Below are 21,083 nucleotides of genomic sequence, written 5' to 3'. Positions count from 1 at the left end.
CTTATCTAAGGCACTTGGGAGATTGGTGCTGCCATACAAAACAACAAACTTCGGATAAACACCTTGCAACAATAAGTAATTAACAAAACTGCATGGCTAATATTTCATGAAAAAAAGTGTTAATTTGATTTCAAACTAGTTAATCATTTCTGCTACAAGCTCACAGGGCTACCATCTAGAAGAAAATCTAAACAATTCTACCAGGAAAGAAAACACAGACAGCAATTGGATGCAAGAGATTCAGAAGGGAAAAATGAACATCTAACCTGTATGCAAGAGGGAAGACAAAATGGGGGGTGTGGGGTGAGTGGAGGTGAAGGAGAAAGCTTGGTAGGGTCAAAATGTAAGTCACCCATAACAAAGACCTACCCAGATTTGGTAGGTAGGTGCCAGCTTCAAGTTCACTGATCTTTCAAATCTTTTCATTACTAGTTTTTAGCATGCAACATTAGGTTATAAATGGACACTGGGGGTAATTCGTTTAATTTAAAACCTATAGCTTTCCTCCCCATACATTGCCTAGAAGAACATGCCAACTGTAGAGAGATGCAAGTATTTGTCGGTAATAAGTACAATAGCCAAACGGTTCCGTAGAAAGTGCTTATCAGGTATGTTTAAATTTTTACTTGTTGCATACAATATTACAGAAAAATGACAAGTGTATTATGAATAGGACACCACATCGAAAAAATCCATGAACCAGAGAATGTGGTATTTATCTACACACGGAAAATCCACTGCAGAAGAATGCATTCATAAGATTACAATATCTTACGGTATGTTAGATACCAGCCCATAAGAAGAACTTTACTGTTTAAACAAACTGAAGTTCTAATGATTAAACAAACAAGTATTAAAAATATGATAGGAAATTAGTTTATATGTTCATAAAACATTACAATCAATATCTTTGTTAGCAGCTTCAACAGAGAAAGCTCAAGGCTACTCTCCCCCTTCACCCTTAGAAGGCAGTCTGTAGATCGGGGTTGGCAAACTACTGCCCATGGGTTGGATCTGACCCACCAGCCGTTTTAATCTGGCCCTCGAGCTTCCGATGGGAAGCAGCGTCAGGGCCACTCCACGCGGCTCCTGGAAGCAGCAGCATTTACCCCCTATGGCTCCTATGTGTAGGGACAGCCACCTATGGCTCCTATGAGTAGGGGCAAGAACTGCAGCCAATGGGAGCTTCAAGGGCAGCAGACGGGTCAGCATGCAGCAGAGATGTCTGGCCTCGCCTCCGTGTAGGAGCTGGAAGGGGGCGGGGCATGCCGCTGCTTCCGGGAGCCACTTGAGATAAGCACTGCCCAGAGCCTGCACCCCATAGCCATCCCACCGCACCTCAACCCTGTGTTCCAGCCCAGAGCACCCTCCTACACCCTAAAGTCCTCATCTCCAGCCCCACCCAAGAGCCTGCATCCCCAGCCACAGCCCTCACCCCCTCCCACACCCCAAGCCCAATTTCGTGAGCATTCATGGACCGCCATACAATTTCTATACCCAGATGTGGGCCTTGGGCCAAAAAGTTTGCCCATCCCTGCTGTAGATGAAGGTTGAAATGCTGTGGCAAGGTAGACTGGTGAAGTTTGGACGTATACTGTTTGCACAGTACCCATTCTAGAGATAAACTGAGATCTGCGTGTGGCACCATTCAATAAAATTAAATTAAGACTCGCCTCTGCTGTGATGCCTACAAACCTATGACAGCTGACGATACGTGGGCAGGAGGTGAGCTGCGACTACTGCTTACTCTGGAAAAACTTGCTTGTTTCACTGTTAGATGTGAACATGAGCATCTTTGTTCATTATGTAATCTATTCCTGACAGTATTCTTTCATAAAAATGGTGTAATAAAATTAGCAATAATTAGATATTGCATTTAAATATTCTGTTCAGTAGTAGTAGTGCCTTTTACATTACCTGTTATGTAAATGTATATGTAACATGCAAAAATTAAAGATATAAGAAAGCCACCAGTGGCACAGTTAGAAATGAATGCCCTACAGCATAAACCTAATTAAGTAGTCTAAAATCAATCATAACGGTACTATATGCTTGATCAATAAAAAAAACAAAACAAAAAAAAAAAACAAAAAAAACCCCCACCCAACACACAAGCTCTGTGAAAGCTGTTGATACAATAGCACAGGGATTGGCAACCTTTGGCATGCGGCCCGCCAGGGTAAGCTCCCTGGTGGGCCGAGCCAGTTTGTTTACCTGCTGGATCCACAGGTGGGAGCTGGCAGGTAAACAAACTGGCCCGGCCTGCCCGGGGGCTTACCCTGGCAGGCCATGTGCCAAAGATTGCCGATCCCTGCAACAGCATATCAGTTTGGTCAATGACATCACAGTGCCATTGAAGTAGGAAGATAATCTGGGGATATCCAGGAAAATTCATCTGAAATAACTAAGGGTGTGAATCTGAAGTGGATTAATTAGACCACATTAAATCACGGTGTGAACACCCTCACTCAGGGCATGTCTACATTTACCTCCGGAGTGATCAATCCAGAGGGGGTCGATTTATTGCGTCTAGTGAAGATGCGATAAATCGACCGCCGAGCGCTCTCCCGTCGACTCCAGTACTCAACCGGAGCGAGAAGCTCAGGCAAAGTCAATGGGGGAGCGACAGCAGTTGACCTACCGCAATAAGTAGATCTAAATACATCAACTTCAGCTACATTATGCACATAGCTGAAGCTGCCTAACTTAGACCGACTCCCACCCCCACCCCTCCCAGTGTAGACCAGGCTTCAGAATTAAAGAGCCTTAATTCAGTTTAGCTTCAGTCACTTTGTTATTCACTTCATACCCCTAGTTATTTCAGATTAACTTTCTTGGGTGTTCCCATGTAGGTAAGCCATGTAATAACATATGCCAAATCTCTGGGTTAGGGAATGAAGTTCAGCAGTAAAATGAAAAATAAACAGTTTGCTCCAGAAAACAACTGACCACCTCATAGTAATAATGGATCAACTTTCCATACTGAAAGATTTGCTGAAGGTTAATTTTTAAAAGAAAAAAAAAGTAAGCAAAAATAAAAAAACATTCATCCAATAAAAACTGTCACTTTTAATAGTGTTACATAGAGAATGAGCTCCACTAACACTTTGTTTATAAATTACCACAGTAGAATCCATAAATACATCTTGAATAAATGGAACATTTCTCAGTTGCCAGCCTTTAGCCATTGTTTTTGAATTGCATTAATTGGGAATTTTATTTAATTATAATTCTGCATCTTCCTTTTGAGATGATCATATATTTATAAGTGATCTCTTGCTACCATAAATCTACTTTCTGGACCTTTTTACAGTTATAAAACTGCTCCAGTGTGAAGTCTGGAATACGTCTGTGCAGAGAATCATGTTTTTTGAAGCTAGATGTTAAAAAAAAAAATGCTACTTAGAAACAAAACTTAGGTCAGGGTTTTTAAGGGACTTTGGTGCTTGTAGCAAATTCTTAAAGCTAATCAATTTTCAGGATACTCATCTGATAAGAATTAAAGATTTTACAATAATATCTGTACAAAGACAAGTATGTTGATACTCCAAACATCTAACTTTTCACCATACTTACTTGCAGGTCCTGCTCAGGTGCGATATTACCCAAGTGGACTACTCACAGACGGAATATCAGGGTTGGAAGGGACCTCAGAAGGTCATCTAGTCCAACCCCCTGCTCAAAGCAGGGCCAATCCCCAAACTTTGCCCCAGATCTCTAAGTGGCCAGTTATTCCAAAACTAAGAAATATTTACACAACTACAGCCATTCTTTAAGAACTATTAGTACCAAATGGATAATAAGAAAAACAAACATGTTCATATCAACTGAAATACTTTTATAATACATACAAAATGTTAATGACCATAATTTGTCTATTCATGTCTCTTAATAATTAGGAATACATACGTTTTAGAACAAAATATTTAAAAGAGGAATGGGTTCCTTCACTTACACACTAAAATCCAAGTTCAAGGTTCTGTTCTCCTGTAAAATCTGACAGCCTCAAAACAAGCATAAGAAATGCAGGCTCTCTTCTGTTTATGCTGCCACTAATTTTTACAAGAAAGGCATGCAACTGTACATGTAGGCCATGGCAAGCTTCTCCATTAAAGTATATTTATTTGTAATCTTAAAATGATACTTGTGGTTTGGATTAAGATATTAAGCCATTTTTTGCAACTGTGCTTTTAAAAGAAGAAATTCATTTCACCTTTAATCTAAGAACATGTTTACCTCGGTTGCAGTTCAACAGTGCAATTGTTCCAATAGACCAAACGATGTCTCAATTCTTTGATGAACAACTCATTCATTAAATAGAAAAAAAACCCCGAAAAAAATCCAAAACAAACCCACATAGCCCCTGCTTTGCCCCCCTCCCTCCCCACCTTCAGTGTGGATCTTTGGAATGCTTAAAATTTAAATCTAAAATGACCAAACAACATACTTTTACCACTTTTAGTTAATGCTTACTATTCCATTACTCTTCAGGAGGTAGCTAGTTCGATGCTCAAGTCACTGCTACTACAATTATCTTGTACAGAATTAGTTTTATGTTTTGATACATCATTTAGAAGGGTCACAGACAACAGTTTGGAATCTAGACACTTGGATGATTTTTAAATGTTCCCTTTGTGACTAGAGAGCAGCTGAGTCTTATTAGTTCAAAACAGTAACTTGCACAGGAGAACATAATAAATTAAGATTGATGGAAGTTACATGCAAGTGTTAGGGAGAGAGCACACTTAAATTTGAAAGCATTATCTTATTTGATCTATGCAAACCTTTCATAATAAAAGCTGAACCCCATCTAAAGTTGAGTTTTATTAATGTAGAACTAAACTAGGGCGACCAGAGGGCAAGTGTGAAAAATCTGGACGGGGGTGGGGGGTAATAGATGCCTATATAAGAAAAAGCCCCCAAAATCGGGACTGTCCCTATAAAATCGGGACATCTGGTCACCCTAAACTAAACACTAGTGCACAAGCCTATAGAGTGATGGATGACTGTCAACCTCTCTTTCCTCATGTGGGACACCATCCCCCCCTAAGTTTTCTGCTATCTTGAACAGAGAGAAGGGGTAATGGGCAGGAGCCTGAAGCCAATGTATTCTGGGGCATAAGAACTCAGAATAAGGTACTGGAAGCCCACAGCAGGGTTTCACTCCCATTCCTGTCAAATGAGGGCATCAGCAGGAAATCTACTCTTAGAAAGATCTTTTCAATTTGGGGCAGGGGGGTAAGGAAGGTACAGGAGTAGAAAGAGGAATAAGTGGCTTTACCTTGCAGGTTACTGGAAGTCCACATTTTGGGGACAGGAGGTAGTCAGATCCCAGCCATGGCTTTGGTTCTGAAGCGTATAAGAAATTAAGCAGCTTGGGCACAGTTTCACATACTTAGTCTATTCAGTAAAACTCTAAGGATGTGATCCTAAACAGAAATGGTATCCACCAAACTAATCACATTTCCAAGTTCTACATAGTTCAATTTATCAAACATTGCCTCTCTCCATCAGTGAGTGTTTTTGATCTAAAACTTTGCCTTGGCATTTTACCCAAGTTGGTAAGTGTCTGTGATCTAGCCAAAATTATCTGACATGTAAAGAAATAAAAAAATATTTATTGCTTTCCCCCCTTTTTACAATTAGATTTCAGGTACTGTCTATTCTGCTTTACATGAAAGACTATGGATAACTGGAAAGCTAGTAGGTGTAAATATTGGAAAATGAACGAGTTTATGACAGACAATATGCAAATGAAACCTGATTAACTGAATGGGGAGTAATTTTTATTCTCACCATTAAAGGTTCAGTTTTGTTTCTGGAAACACTGACATCTGAAACAACTGTAAGAAAGCCTCTTTGTTAAAGATTCAAAACCCTCACTTCTTCAGTTAAAGGCTAGAAAAGCTCACAAACCCACCTGAAAGCAAGGAGGCATTCTCTAGCAAAACTAAGACTGCCAGAGTATACATGTCAGATATTTCTAGGGTTAAAAACCAGAGAGTTTTTTATTCTGAGGTGGGCAAGAAGTCGTTCTGCGCTTCCTTTATACATCACAAACCAAAGGGGTATACATCCTCTTTCAGGGGCGACGGATTCTTCCTCAAAATGGGGGGGAGGGGGAGCACAAGGCACCACCCCTCCGTGCCCCAGCACTCTCCCCCTCTTCCACCCAAGGACCCGCCCAAGCTGGGCCAGGGAACCTGGGGCCCACCACCTGGCCAGGGTGGGGGGACCCTCAAGAGCAGCCGCTGACCCAGGTGGAGGGTCTGCGGCTTGCCACAGCTGACCGAGTGTCTCTTACCATGGCCCAGCTGCGGCTTCCAGCCTGCATGGGTGTGTGTGCGTGCCCACCTTGGGCGGGGGAGAGGAGGGGCAGGGGCTGGCCCATGACAAAAAGTAGGAGGGCCATGGCCCCTTGGCCTCCCCTGTTCTAGCATCCCTGTGCTCCTTACTATTCTGCAGGTCACCTTGAAAATCCACAATGAGACTTGGTCACTTCAGATATTGACAAACTAGTAATTTATTACCGAACACAAATCTCTAAGAGCACATTACATGGCTTTTTTGTATTTTACATTGTTTAGTGTCATTCCACTTAATATATTAAACCTTCATCCCTAGTTTATTTTAATCAGCAATTTCTTCTATCTTCTAAGCTTCCATTCCACTATAACATTCATAGTATCTGTTCACAAACACAAATATTCTTGTTGATTCCCCCATATTAAATCAAGTGACAGACTCCACTGAAGACCACATTAATCTTTATAAGAGTCAGATGAAAAAGTGTCATTGATTGTCACTCCTTAAGGAGAGCACAGTTTGTGGTTTGAAAGCAACTGAAAATTGTCATAGATCAGAATTCCAGTCGAGAGCATCTGGTCTTATTATTCACTTTCAGATTAAAAAGAAGAGTACAAGGAGGCTTAGAATGATCATTTTTAATTTATTGCCAAAAGAGTAACTTGTCCGGCAACCTAATTTAGCACTGCTGAATCATTTCTGCATGTTGCACTAATGCTTAAAGTGAACTCCTTTAATAATAAAAGTAACTTATCTTTGACTGACAAAATTCATAATGTTAGAGCCCAACAGCATTTCGGTTTTACAGGTATTGGTTACTGGAGATTTCTTGGTCCTTTGGATGCACATCTGTGCAGTTTTTAGGCCTTTTGTAAAGACTCGGACTATGACAATTTGTCAGCTGTGCTCAATTACGTCACACTTATGAGTCAGCTTCCTTTACTGTCTTAGGAGTATTTGGGACATCATTGGCCTATTCAGTACTAACAGTATTTTCTAAGGTGTTGTAGAAAATGCCTTTTGAATTAATGTTCATTTCTAACAGGATAAATCATAAATGTGTATGTGTGTCTAGATTTGAAAAAAATCACCACTCAATTTCAAGATTGTTTTGGGTTTATATAATATTTTTAATACTCTCTAGCTCTCACCACAGAGCAGGCAGTAGTAGTAGTAGTATTTGAGCTTCAATCTATACCCCCGACAGGCCAGCTAGCTTGTTTAAAGCACCACACTTCAGCTTCAGATTTTGCATGGATGGCGTCAGGCTCAGAGCTACACGAGTTATAACTTAAGTTAACTTTGCAGTGAAGACACACACTCTGTCAGACTGCTCACAACAGGAATAGTGCTCTGGTTCGGGTGTTAGCGTGTGGGCTAGTCTGCTGAGTTTTATACTTACTACTTATTTAACATTTGTCCAAGTCACTTGATACAGAGCATGACATTCCTAGAGGAAAGAGTCTCATACTTAAGGTACAGGACTTTGGCTTGGTCACCCTGACAAAAATGGGACTTACAATTATCTACTGGTAGAAGATGCAGCGTAGGCAGGGTTCAGGCATCTCTGGTAAAAGAGTATGTATCCATTGTGAATTATGGGTTCCCATATTTTGCCAGTGTAGACCACTTCAGAGTCCAAAAACTGAATTCTATTACAGGTTTCTGTCCAAGCCATCTTGTGCAAATCAAGAAACAAGATGCCCTGCTTACAAGTTCTAGAAGCACTTTACAAAAGTACATACCTGAAGTGCTTCACTTCACTGTTATCAGAACTTGGTATATATAAAAAACTTAGTATTTTCTACTAAAACTAGCTTATACTGCTCTTCAGAAGTTATTGTGGCTATTCCATTTGTGATTTCTGGTCACCATTTTAGCTGGAGTCAGCTGCAATAGATTTTCCCATCAATTGCTCAAATCTAAAAAGAAGCGTTTCAGATACCAATTGAAATGAACTGGAAGTCTGCAATGTGAAGATTTATCATTTAAAATTAAAACCTATGCAGATCTGACTGGGAAAAGACTAGCATACACTACTGCTACATTTGGAAGAGACTCATTTAAGTAACACGTAAGTTGGTGGATTTCAGGAGAAAACATAGTAGAAAATAAAATTAATGACGTATGTTCATCTGGATATCGAGAAAAGCATGCTCGTCCCTGAAATTTCAGACAAAAAGCCCATACAAAATCTTTACCTGTCATTTGCTTTACTATACATTTCTCAAGGTAGGCAACTGCATACTTAATTAGCTATTGGAGTTTCTCTCATTTATAAAACGTTAACTATGCTTTGCAACATATGTGAAACATTCACTTATCACATTTATAATTGACCATTTTAGTTTTGCTTAATAAAAATGGTGAGTATGGTCAACATTAAACTAAGATTCTGATGCTTGTGTATCTTACCATCTGTACACAGATAACCTGTGTGCCTCAACTGCACTTGATTATAAATAACCAATTTTAGACCTAGATTTATGTCCATTCAACACAAATTTAGTATCTATACTATTAGTGTAAATTTACATCACAAGTATTCATAATATACCAAAAGTATAAGATTCATGAAGAGTTAAGAAATGTGAGAAATCAAGATGAAACTTTGAACATGCAATTACTTCTCATGAGTAAGGGTCCGTGTTTGTCACGGAAGTCACGGATTTCGTGATTTTCCATGACTTCTGCAACAGCCCTGTGCAGCTGGCCTAGGAGCTGCCTGACCAGCTCAGGCAGCCTCCGGGTCAGTCGCGCTGGCTGCTGCTGGGGCAGTCGCTGGGCTGCCCCCCTCCCCAGCAGCAGGAGTTTGGGTGTTTGGGGGCTCAGGGCTGCTGCTTACCAGGGAGTGGGGTAGGGATGGGAGGGGGGCTCCTCTCCCTCAGTTCCCCTAGTTCCACATGCTGCCTCTGCTAGCAGCCAGGCACTGCCCCCGCATCTCTCATTGACTGCGGTTCCCAGCCAATGGGAGCTGCAGAACTGGGGCTTCAGGTGGAGGGGAGGCAGCATGTGCAGCTAGGGCTGCTGCTTACCAGGAACTGGGTAGGGAGCCTGCCCTAGCTCCATCAACCCCCCCCCTCCAGCACCCACACTCCCTGCCAGGCCATAACTCCCCCCCAGCACTTGTGCCCGACTGGGCTGCACCCCTGGCACCCCCCCGGGCCATGCCCAACTCTCCAGCACCACGGCACCCCCTGGGCTGCAACTCATCCTCCCTCCCCAGCACCCATGGCATCTCCTGGGCTGTGCCCCGTGAGTCTCCCCCCAGTTTTAGTCACAGGTATTTTTAGTAAAAGTCATAGACAGGTCACGGGCCTGTGAATTTTTGTTTACTGCCCGGGACCTGTCCATGACTTTTACTAAAAATACCTGTGACTAAAACAGCCTTACTCATAGGGTATGTGTGAGGACACACACACACACTTTAAAGATCAGGATTACATTTGGAAGGTTAAGATCTATAACAATCTGTACTTTGAGATCCAGTGTTCTATGCAATACAGTAACTCCTCACTTAACGTTGTCCCAGTTAACGTTGTTTCGTTGCTGATCAATTAGGGAACATGATTGTTTAAAGTTGTGCAGTGCTCCCTTATAACGTTGTTTGGTAGCCGCCTGCTTTGTCCACTGCTTGCAGAAAGAGCAGCCTGTTAGAGTGAGCTGGTGGGGGCTTGGAACCAGGATGGACCGACAGCCCCCAATCAGCTCCCCTAAGTTCCCTGAGCGGCATTTGCCCAGCAGGTTATCAATTGCCAGGCAGTTCAGCTGTCCCTCCCCTCAACTGCCCTCTGCCTTGGAGCTGCTCCCAGGAGCATCCTGCTTGCTGTGCAGAGGGGGAGAGGGGGAAAAGGGGTGCTAATGTCAGGGTATCTCCACAGAGCAGGGGGGACGGACAGGGCTCAGGACAGAGAGAGCTTGCTGATCTAGTTAAAAAGGCAGTGTACTTAGAGTGGGGTCAGCATACTTAAAGGGGCAATGTGCATCTCTCTCTCTCTCACACATACACACACAGTGAGTGTCTCTCTCTCTCTCTGCCATGCTGTGTCTCCTCCCTCCATTCATGCTGCCTTGTAGAGTGTGAAGCTACATTAACAACGTGTTAACTCTTGAGGGCTCAGCCAAGTACTAGTTCGTCATTTAGCAGTAAGCCATTCCCTGGGAAATATCCCACCCTCTGACTTCACCACCTCAACCAAGCTTCACAATCATCATTCCTGTATACAGTATTAAATTGTTTGTTTAAAACTTATACTATGTATATAGGTGTGTATGTATATCGTCTTTTGTCTGGCAAAAGAAAGTTTCCCTGGAACCTAACCCCATTCACATTAATTCTTATGGGGAAATTGGATTCGCTTAACATTGTTTCACTTAAAGTAGCATTTTTCAGGAATATTACTACAACATTAATTAAGGAGTTACTGTATATCAGTCCTATTACTGGAAACAGCTGGTTGCCACTTATTTGTGACTTGATAAGTGAGTCCCCTTTCATTCAGTAGAGAGTAAGTTAATCCATTCCTACAAGTCACTGAAAAAAAATTGGTTTCAGAGTAACAGCCGTGTTAGTCTGTATTCGCAAAAAGAAAAGGAGTACTTGTGGCACCTTAGAGACGAACCAATTTATTTGAGCATAAGCTTTCGTGAGCTACAGCTCACTTCATTGGATGCATACTGTGGAAAGTGTAGAAGATCTTTTTATACACACAAAGCATGAAAAAATACCTCCCCCCATCCCACTCTCCTGCTGGTAATATCTTATCTAAAGTGATCACTCTCCTTACAATGTGTATGATAATCAAGATTGAGGTGCCACAAGTACTTCTTTTCTTTTTGAAAAAAAATTAAATCTATCAGCTCACATGCTGCAGAGACTCCAACAGCTGCACTGATGAGAAAAAATATCTTCATAGCTGAGGATATTATTGATAAACCAAGGCCAGGTGCCTTGTCAGATAACTTAATAGTATAAATTTGGCGGACTGGATGTATTGTAATGTATTGCACTTATTTCTAAGCAATTATCTGAAACCAGACCACATCAGTAAAGACTGAAACTGTTACATATCAAGACCATCAACAAGCTGTCAAATGGTAATGTATATATTGATATCTCAGTCCAGTTTTGGGGGAAGTGTCCACATTACAAAAAAATGCCCAACCACAACTTTCACTTTTTTACTTCGTAACAGTGTTCTTCTGAAAGTTCCATAAAAGCACCTGCTTTAAATGAACAGAAAAAGGTACTTTTAATTTTCTTTAGCAGACCACGTAATACATTTAAGTCTTCTTTAATTCAAAGCACAGCTTATGTAAAAGGCAATTTAATCATTAGTCCATATTTTCAAAACATTAAGCTGATGAAATAACTAAAAATTCTGTGAGGTCCAGCTTCAACAGCTGCATTATTAACTTGCAGTTCTTTTGGGACAAGGTTGTAAAGATTTGGATACATGTAGAGTACTCTATAAAGAAACTATCACAGCTTTATCTGGTGGGTGTTTTTAAAACGACCAATTGAACCAAAGTACTAAAGTTCGTAAGCAAGGTGGATAAAAGTGATTTTATTTTTTTATATGAATTATAAATTTTCTTTTTTAAATAAACCTGTTTGAAATGAAATCTGAACTTAATACAAAATACTTTAAGGCCTAAATTTATAATCTCTTAAAACATTTAAATAAATAAAAAATATGTTCAATCCATGCGTCTATTAAAAAAACTTTAAGTTAAAGGCGATTTTTCTATAAAAAGAAAGAATGAGAGGAAAAACATTTAACTTTTGAGGCCAAGCTTTATAAATATAGTACAATAGGTCATGTACTGTATTAAGGGCTTGTTTTTAATAAAAATAAAATGTATATGCTAGTTTGTTTAGTTACATTCCAGGTACCATCCTAATGCAGCTTGACACAAATCATGAGCAAAACGTACTCTCTGCCAGAGAATAGGTGAGCAGAGGCATAATAGAAGGACTGCAGAGGGTTCCCTATGCAGCTGTGGGGCTGGTGACATTAGATTCCTGCAAATACAAGGTGCAGAGAAGGCGGTGGTTGCCAACTGTTACTGATGGATTATTTTTTTCATTAATTTCAACGTGTCAAGTAAAACTGACATTTACCAACTATTTAAATCAAATCCTGCAAAGCCTATTTATATAAGCCAGCAATTATTTTTGTGATCCACTCAAAATATTATTGTGTGTGTAAAACTAAACAGCATTCTTCCAAGACTTCTACCAACCTTTTGTGGCTATGCCACTTAGGAGTCATAGAATTACTCAAACAATGTTTTGGATCTGTTTACAATCTGGGACTAGCTCAATATATTAAGTCATGAATCTCACCACATGCTCATATATGGAAGGTGACCCAGGTGGATGACTGAATTAAGTATGTACAAAGAGCTTTGCTGAGGCTATAAAGGGGAGGCAGAGACTCAAAGGCTGACAAATGACAATCCACACTCTAGCCAATTATCTTTAAAGGGAAATGGGTTTATGTTAATATTTGCCAGCACTCTGACTGCTAGATTCAGGCTCTCATAGATCAGAGAAGACTGCAGTTGTTTTGATATTACTTATCTGTGACCAAGATGAAAAGGAGCACTTTTCTGTAATATTACTTTCACCTGTAATTATGTCACAGAAGCAGGTAGGGTTGTGTCCTTTTTCCTCTCACACAAAGGAGTTTGGGTTATGGGCTTTTGGTCAATTGCCTACTTCGTTCAGCATGTGCTAGTGCTTTTAAAAAGCGATGCTCAACTTGGTTATATTTGTCTGAAAGCGTTGCTCCTATTAGTATTACAAATAAGATTACGAAAACAAAAGTTAGTGAAGAAAAAAATATTTTTCAATTTACTTTGTGTAATTGACAGCACTTTCTATAGTCAGTTAACAAGGCAGAAAGACTGAGAAGATCCCACTATAAATAGAGGAGCAGAAAGGTGTTTTTTTTTTTTAAACTGAAATTCTAAAAAAAATTAAGTTGATAGTACACCTTTCAGCTTCCTCATTTGAAGGCAAACTTCCTCCTAGGACCACTCTCTGCTACAGACTATGCCTGCAAGTAACACCAGTGCAATATTTTTATATGCTTTCTTGCTCTTCCTTCCCCCCGCCCTTTTAAGTTACTTGCTGCCTGCCTGCCAGTAGAATTCCCTGCCAGTCCATGTCTTTTGTTTTCTAGTTGTTTGAAGCACATAAGTGCCTATAAAAAGACAACTATACACTCCATGCCATTATTTAATTACATTAACAAAGGACAAATATTCACATTGATATTAATTATCTATGTTTAACATTCCAATTTAGTAACTACTTCATAATAGCTAGGGCCCTACCAAATTCATGGCCATGAAAAACATGTCATGGACTGTGAAATCTGCTCACTCTCCCCTCCCTGCCCCAAAATCTGGTCTTCTGTGTGCTTTTATTCTATACTATACAGATTTTTCAGGGGAGACCATCAATTCTCAAATTGGGTGTCTTAACCCAAAAGTTACAGAGAGGACTGCAAAGTTATTTTTTTTTGGAGTGGGGGAGGGGGTCACTTCTGCGCTGCCTTCAGAGCTGGATGGATGGAGAGCAGTAGTTGTTGGCCGGGTGCACAGCTCTGAAGGCAGCACCCTGCCAGCAGCAGTGCAAGAGTAAGGGTGGCAATACTATACATACCATGCCACTCTTACTCCTGCGCTGCTGCCTTCAGAGCTGGGTTGCCGGAGAGTGGTGACTGCTTACTGAAGGTAATACCATACCATGCCATCCTTACTTCTGCGCTGCTGCTGGCGGCGGGACTGCCTGCAGAGCTGGGCTCCCAGCCAGCAGCTGCCGCTCTCCAGCTGCCCAGCTCTGAAGGCAGTGCTCCTGCCCCAACTCCTATTTGGGTCATGACCCCCACAATCACAACACCTTTACATTTTCAGATTGAAATAGCTGAAATCATGAAATTTATGATTTTTAAATTCCTATGACTGTGAAATTGACCAAAATGGACCATGAATTTGGTAGGGCCCTAATAACAGACATTTATTTACACATTAAAAGACCAATATTCCCCTATGCAGGGAAGTGAAGACTCCCCACTGGTTTTAATTTACAGTTCCCACCTCACTCTTTTACTAGGGGCTGAGATTTACCAACACCCCAACATGGAAGAAGCTGGGAGTTCAGTCCCTTAAACCAACAGATTCCTTATAATTTACTAGTGGCAAAGGCCACAAAAAGAGGATCAGTGCTTGCACGCTGCTGCCTGTTTGTCTGCAACAATCTTAATATCATGGTTTCTCTATAAGCCATGCTGCCTGGGGCTCCTCCAATTACCAAACCACAGCCATCTCCCCAAGAGAGAGCACCAAATTACAGACAGGAAATCTATACAAGTTACTGCAGATATCTGCACTGTTCTGCCTTATGGGCCAGAGGGTGGAAGGCAGGGATATGGCACACCCAGCAGTCATTCCTAGATCTGGATTCCCACAGAACACTATCAGAGGGACCTACAGGAAGGGTGAGCCTTGTTACAGAGGTAGCATTCCTTCCCTTTGATGCCCCTACTGACATAGATTTTGGCTCCTTCAACTTGGGAAAGATACTTCCTTCTAGGCCAGTAGAGCTAGCAATGCTGAGACAAAATCCACACTGCAACAACGATGCATTCTACCACTGCAATTATGCGATCAACACATGCAAAATTTCATCTTTATCTGAGATTACATAAAAATTTGTCTAAAAGTAAACATTGTGAAAGAGGGAGAAATTAAACATACCCAGAGCGATATCTGCATGGGCCTCCGCCATGCTAGCTATGGTAGTTTCCTCCTGTGGCATTATTACTTTTTTCCTTTCTTGGCCCAAAGACCAGTGTAAACTTTTATTCATCTGTGGATCTGATGGTAATTATAACACAGAATTCAAAAATTCCACATTTGTTTTGAGAGCTCTCAGGCTCTGTCTTGATGCCACACCAGAGATGTTCTGCAACAGAATTTACTTAGTATGACTAAAAAGCCCTCTTAATGCTTTTTAAGACGCAGGGTAACATAGCTGACCATATTGTATGGTTTCAGACAATACATGCCTTGTCTACACACAAAAGTTGTACTACTTGGGTGTAGTTAAAGTGGTACTACCCGACTGCTGATGCAGTAATAATACTCATACAGGCTATGCAGGAAGGAGACTAAGCTATTCAGACATAAAGCATCTTTATACCAGCACAATTATGCCCACACTATGTGTACAACTATAACTATATCAATTAAAAAGTCACATTCCTAACAGACAGTAATACTGATACAGAAACTAACTGTACAGACTAAGACAATTTCAAATATATTAGCCTGAGTCTTAAGGAGCATTCAGGGTCTGTTTACAGTAATTAAACCCCACAGCACTGAGACTTGATCTTATCTGACAGGCTAAAAATAGCAGTACAGAAGATGTTCAGGCCTGGGCCTAAATATCTACACTGATATTTTTAGTCCCGTAGCCTGAGTTCCATAAGGGTGAATCAGTTGACCAGGGCCAGCCGCAGGTCTTCTACTGCACTGAAGACGTACCCTAAAGGAGCCTTTTTAGTCACATTAAGCCAACTCAATTGAACTATACCAAACCAACGCTTTTTGCCCGTCAGAGATTTTAACTACTACATATTTCTACATCTTTTAGTTTGACACCAATTAAACACATTCCAGCTCTAAGTATGTAGCACTAATTAAGCAAGATCCTTAGTGTCAAAGCATTGCCATTTAACTATATAAGTGTCTGTGCACTTTTCATAAGTTAGGTTAGGTTTAGCTGGAGGTTGGGGTAGATGTCACCTGCAATGGATTATATAAAATTATACTGATAAAAGCCCTGCCTTGTTAGGCAAAATGTGTATTTTTCAAGTGTGTTAGCTTAATACAATTGAAAAGCTCTATTAAATAGAAGCCAACACGTTTGAAGCAGTGCTGGCTGGCCACATTGTAACCTCGGTTCCCCTGCCATGATCCTGGCCCACCTTGGCACTGGGCCATTCCCCCAGTACAGCTTTCAGAGCCTAATGGCCCGTCTGAATACATCTGACTACCTACAGCCACAAGGGACATTCTGGCAGCCAGGAAGTTAACTGTACTTTATGTCCCCGTCCCTTGATATGCCTCCAACAGGGGCTAGCACAGAGCCAATAAACCAGGAGTTCTCAAACTGGGGGTCAGGACCCTTGAGGGGGTCGTGAGGTTATTACATGAGGTGGTCGTGAGCTGTCACTGTCCACCCCAAACCCCACTTTGCCTCCAGCATTTATAATAGTGTTAAATATAGAAAAACGTGTTTTTAATTTATATGTGGGGGGTCACACTCAGTGGCTTGCTATGTGAAAGGGGTTACTAGTACAAAAGTTTGAGAACGACTGCAATAAACCATCTTTATACCACCCAAGTATTCTCTCTTTTGCAAATCCTCAAGGAAGACATTAAGCAGCAGCAGTGTAGTGGTTCTCAGCCAGGGTTATGCAGAGGTCTTCCAGGGAGTACATCAAATTAAACTCATCTAGATATTTAACTAGTTTTACAACAGCATACATACAAAGCATTAGCGAAGTCAATACAATCTAAAATTTCATAGACAATGATTTGTTTATACTGCTCTGTATACTATACACTGAAATGTAAGTACAATAATTATATTCCAATTGATTTTAATAATTATATGGTAAAAATGTACCATATAACAGTAACAGTAACAGTGTGTTGTGATACTTTTGTATTTTTCTGTCTGATTTTGTAAGTTTTTAAGTGAGGTGAAACTTGGGGGTACACAAGACAAATAAGACTCTTGAAAGGGGTACAGTAAAGGTTGAGAGCCATTGGTGTAGTGGAGAACCAGAGCCACAGAGTTAATAAATTAACCACAATAGTGAACTTAGAAAATAGCCTATACCACAGTTTTCTGGAAAAGCCAATTCTATTCAGTGTGAAACATTACATTCCTGGCATAGAAAGTCTAAAAACAAGCTCTCTCCAACCAGCACTCAAAGCTTTTTAGTCTTCCATGTTCACCCAACTTCACATAAAAAGCTTTGTGTGCCACCAAAGAAAGCTGGCACATAGACTGAAGCTCTCTCTGCCTGGTGCACTGTTTTAAATGGAGGAGATCTTATTACTTTCCTAACTCCACAGACAGCTCTCCTCTGTCCCCACATATACATGTAACATTAAGAAAAGTATAAATGGTCACAGAAAGCTTTGTTAACTTTGAGTTAAGGTTTTTTGAGATTATTTCCTCACAACACAAACACTAAAAATCAAGAATATCTTAAGTTAAGGTAACAGTCCCGTCCCACCCAACAATCTCCAAGCATTACCCTGCTACCACTATGACACTAAATTCACACTAAATCTTTTTGGTAATGCCATCACCCTCAGCACACACATCAAGAAAGTGAAAAAGGAAAAAAATAATCCCACCATCACTTATGGTATTAAGAATGTACGTAGAAGACATTTGTGCATAAAACTTTATTAGTCTGATTTTACTAAGGTAATAAATTGACTATGTAATCTACTTTGCCTTCTTCCCCTACCTAGTGCAATATTGTATTTTAACATTATAATTGGTATTACTTTAAATGGTGTGTTCCAGGGCTGTGCACTGTAATGTTATTTTCAAACTGTTTGATGTGCACACACTGACTGCAATAGTATCACTGAATTAAAATTCAGCATTTTAAAAAGGGCATTCGGTACAATGGAGTACTGTAGACCGATATTGTATTAGATATGACTGTAGCTGTAATTCCTTGCTTTTTAGTATTTGCATTGCAAGGAAAGATATTTGAGGGATTGTAACCAGGTAAGTTCACAATGGCGGAAGATGGGGAAGGTGTATTTTTATCACATGGTAGCCAACAAAATCCTAGAAGACTAGAAATCTGTAGTTTTCATGTGTTTTAGGAAACATCTTTTTTCCTAGCAAAGACAAGGCCTAAGTTAACAAAGTTTGTTTGGGAATTCATGCTGTTGTAGGTACCTTCTCAACACACAGAAAGACAGTCACTGGTTCAAGTAGCTACACAGATCTTTTCAAACATATATTAAAAAAGTGACACTCTTAAGAACACTCAATATAGCTATGAGTACGTGTTTCCAGATTAAAAACCCTTAGGCATTTTAGATAGCAAGTAACAGATCACCTAACAAAACCAAGAGAAAATTATTAGTTATTACTTCATACTGATTGTCTCCTGTATTCTAACTGAAAGAAACCTACAGCTTGTTTTACAATATATAAAACGATATATCCAATTGGTTTATTAAAGAGAGGATAGTGGCCTTTAACATGGAATTTTAAGAGATTTTTCTTCCTCAGTCTTAGGAAATTGTAGTTAAAGGCTTCCAGTTTAAAATATTAGAAGCTTGACATATTGAAATTACAGTGATGAGAGAACATTCAATCAGCCTATCTGCAAGACTGCATATTTTGATATGATAATTTATGGGTTCAATGCACATTAATTAAAAATTATTAGTGTGAATACTTGTAGTAAGGCAGGAATTTAGGTTTAATTTTAAACATGAAGCAGAAAGAATGTCACATTTCTCCTTGGCCCTCAATGTTTACAAAAAAAGAGCAATATTAAAACTAAGATTGATTAAGTCTGCTTAAAAGAATACTTATAAGCAATTTTGTAAGCTGCCAGTTTCACTTTGTGCCTGCTTACACTATGCCAAGGCAGATGCACTTTTGTGCAGGAAAAACAAGATCATTCTCTGTTTGATCCTCCTTCAGCGGAACCCAATCTAAATCAGACAGTGTTTGTGAGCACCCTCTCATAACAAGTCAATGTGTGCAGAAAGATGGGAATGAAAGTTTAAAGGGAAGCTGGTTCAGCTTCAGGTTTTCAAAGGGCTGGTGTCAAACGGGGGGTATGCAGTACTCTTCAAGTTTCATCCCTACGCCTAACCAAATGAAAAATTACGCTCAGTAGATTGTGACTGTACATGTTCTGAGCTCCTTTATCTTAGCTTCTCCTTGGTGGGGACTGAGTATATCTGTGGCTTCTTGGGGTCTTTCTTGATTAGGAAAAAATAAGTGGTACTATTCTCCAATATGAAACCAACACATGGCACCAAAATAAGATCAACTCACAGTAAACTGCACAGATCTGTGATCCTCTCTCTCCTTTCTTATACAATGAATCAACAAATACCAACATTTAAAATCACCAGTAGGCACTGGAATTAACACCCCACTGAAACGAATGGGAGATTCCATCTCTCGAAGCTATTGTTCTGGGCTCTCTAAAGATTCTTATGGGCCTTGTCTTCAACCTGTGGTGTTCAAGTCTGGGATTGCTATCTATCAGCTCATATATGAAAATACAAACTGCTTTGTCTACACAAAGATTTAAATTAACCCATTTTTAAAAAACAACAAGAAGAAATCAGATCTCTGCTTGTTAACCTCAAAAATATGAAATTAGCTTTAAATTTCATCTGCTTTGGATTTAACTATCTACAAATTTTGCCACTTCACTGTTCACTCATTAATGATCTGAGAAAGGAAGTACGTTGAACAACACAGATTCCCATACAGAATCTTGGGGGACCCTACTATCTACCTCTCTCCATTGTAGAAATGGACCACTTATTCCTACCCTTTGTTTCCTACATTTTAAACCAGTTACTGAGCCACAAGAGGCCCTTCCCTGTTATCCCATGTTTCCTTAAGTGGCTTTGGTGAGGAGCCTTGTCAAAGGCTTTTTGAAAATCCAAATACACTATATCAACTGAATCACCCTTACCCACATGTTTGCTGACACACTCAAAGTTTTTAAAAGATTGGTGAAGTATGGCTTCCCTTTACAAAAGCCATGTTGAATCTTCCCCAACATACCATATTCATCCCTGAGTTCAATAATTATGCTTCACTATAGATTCTACCAATTTGCCCAATACAGAAGTTACGTTCACCAGCTAGTTGCCAGATTGTCTCTGAAGCCCTTTAAAAAAAAAAAATCAGCATTACATTAGCTATCATCCAGCCATCTACGACTCAGTCTTCTTTCAGAGATACTTTACATACCAGTTAATAGTTCTGCAATTTCATATTTGAGTTCCTTTAGAACTCTTGGGTGAATACCCTCTAGTCCTGGTGACTTATTACCGTTTATCAATTTGTTCTGAAACCTCTTTCTATTGATACATCAATGTGAGAAAGTAATTCAGATTTGTTGCCCAAAAGTAGCTCTGATGTGAGTATATACACCACATTCTCTGCAGCGAACACCAATGTTTAGTTTCTCTGCAGTGACCTTATTTTCCTTGAGTGCTCATTTAACACCTTGGTCATGTAACGGCCTCACTGTCTGCCTGGCATGCTTCCTGTTTCTGATGTACTTAAATATTTTTGCCATTACTTTTTGCTTCTTTAGCAAGTTGCTGCTCAAATTCTTTCTTGGCTCACCTTAGTATACTTTTACACTTTACCTGCCACAGTTTGGCTATGTCTACACTATGCAGCTTTTAGCAACAGGGCTGTGTGGCTACAGCCATGTCGTTAAAAGGTGCTCAGTATAGCCGCTGTTTGTCAGTTCTCCTGCCGCCAAAAAACTTCGACCCCCAATGAGCAGTGAGCGCTTCTGCTGACAAAGAGCAGTTCACACTGGCATCTGTCATGGGCAAAACTTGTGTCTTTCGGGGTGTATGTGTGTGTTTTTTTAAAACACCTCTGAAAGACAAAAGTTTTGTTGTTCAGCTGCCAATGTAAACATAGCCTTTGTGTTCCTTCCTAT

The 21,083-nt window shown here is 40.2% G+C and overlaps 1 protein-coding gene across 3 annotated transcripts in view; it reads right to left on the bottom strand.

Annotated features, from left to right (window-relative positions):
* KATNBL1 (katanin regulatory subunit B1 like 1) overlaps positions 1-21,083 on the bottom strand; it is a 51,434-nt gene that overhangs the window by 24,445 nt on the left and 5,906 nt on the right. The window lies entirely within an intron of this gene.

Source organism: Lepidochelys kempii, chromosome 6 (assembly GCF_965140285.1).
Source record: "Lepidochelys kempii isolate rLepKem1 chromosome 6, rLepKem1.hap1, whole genome shotgun sequence".
Taxonomy (NCBI): Eukaryota; Metazoa; Chordata; order Testudines; family Cheloniidae; genus Lepidochelys; species Lepidochelys kempii.
This window is presented reverse-complemented; position numbering and strand designations above follow the sequence as displayed.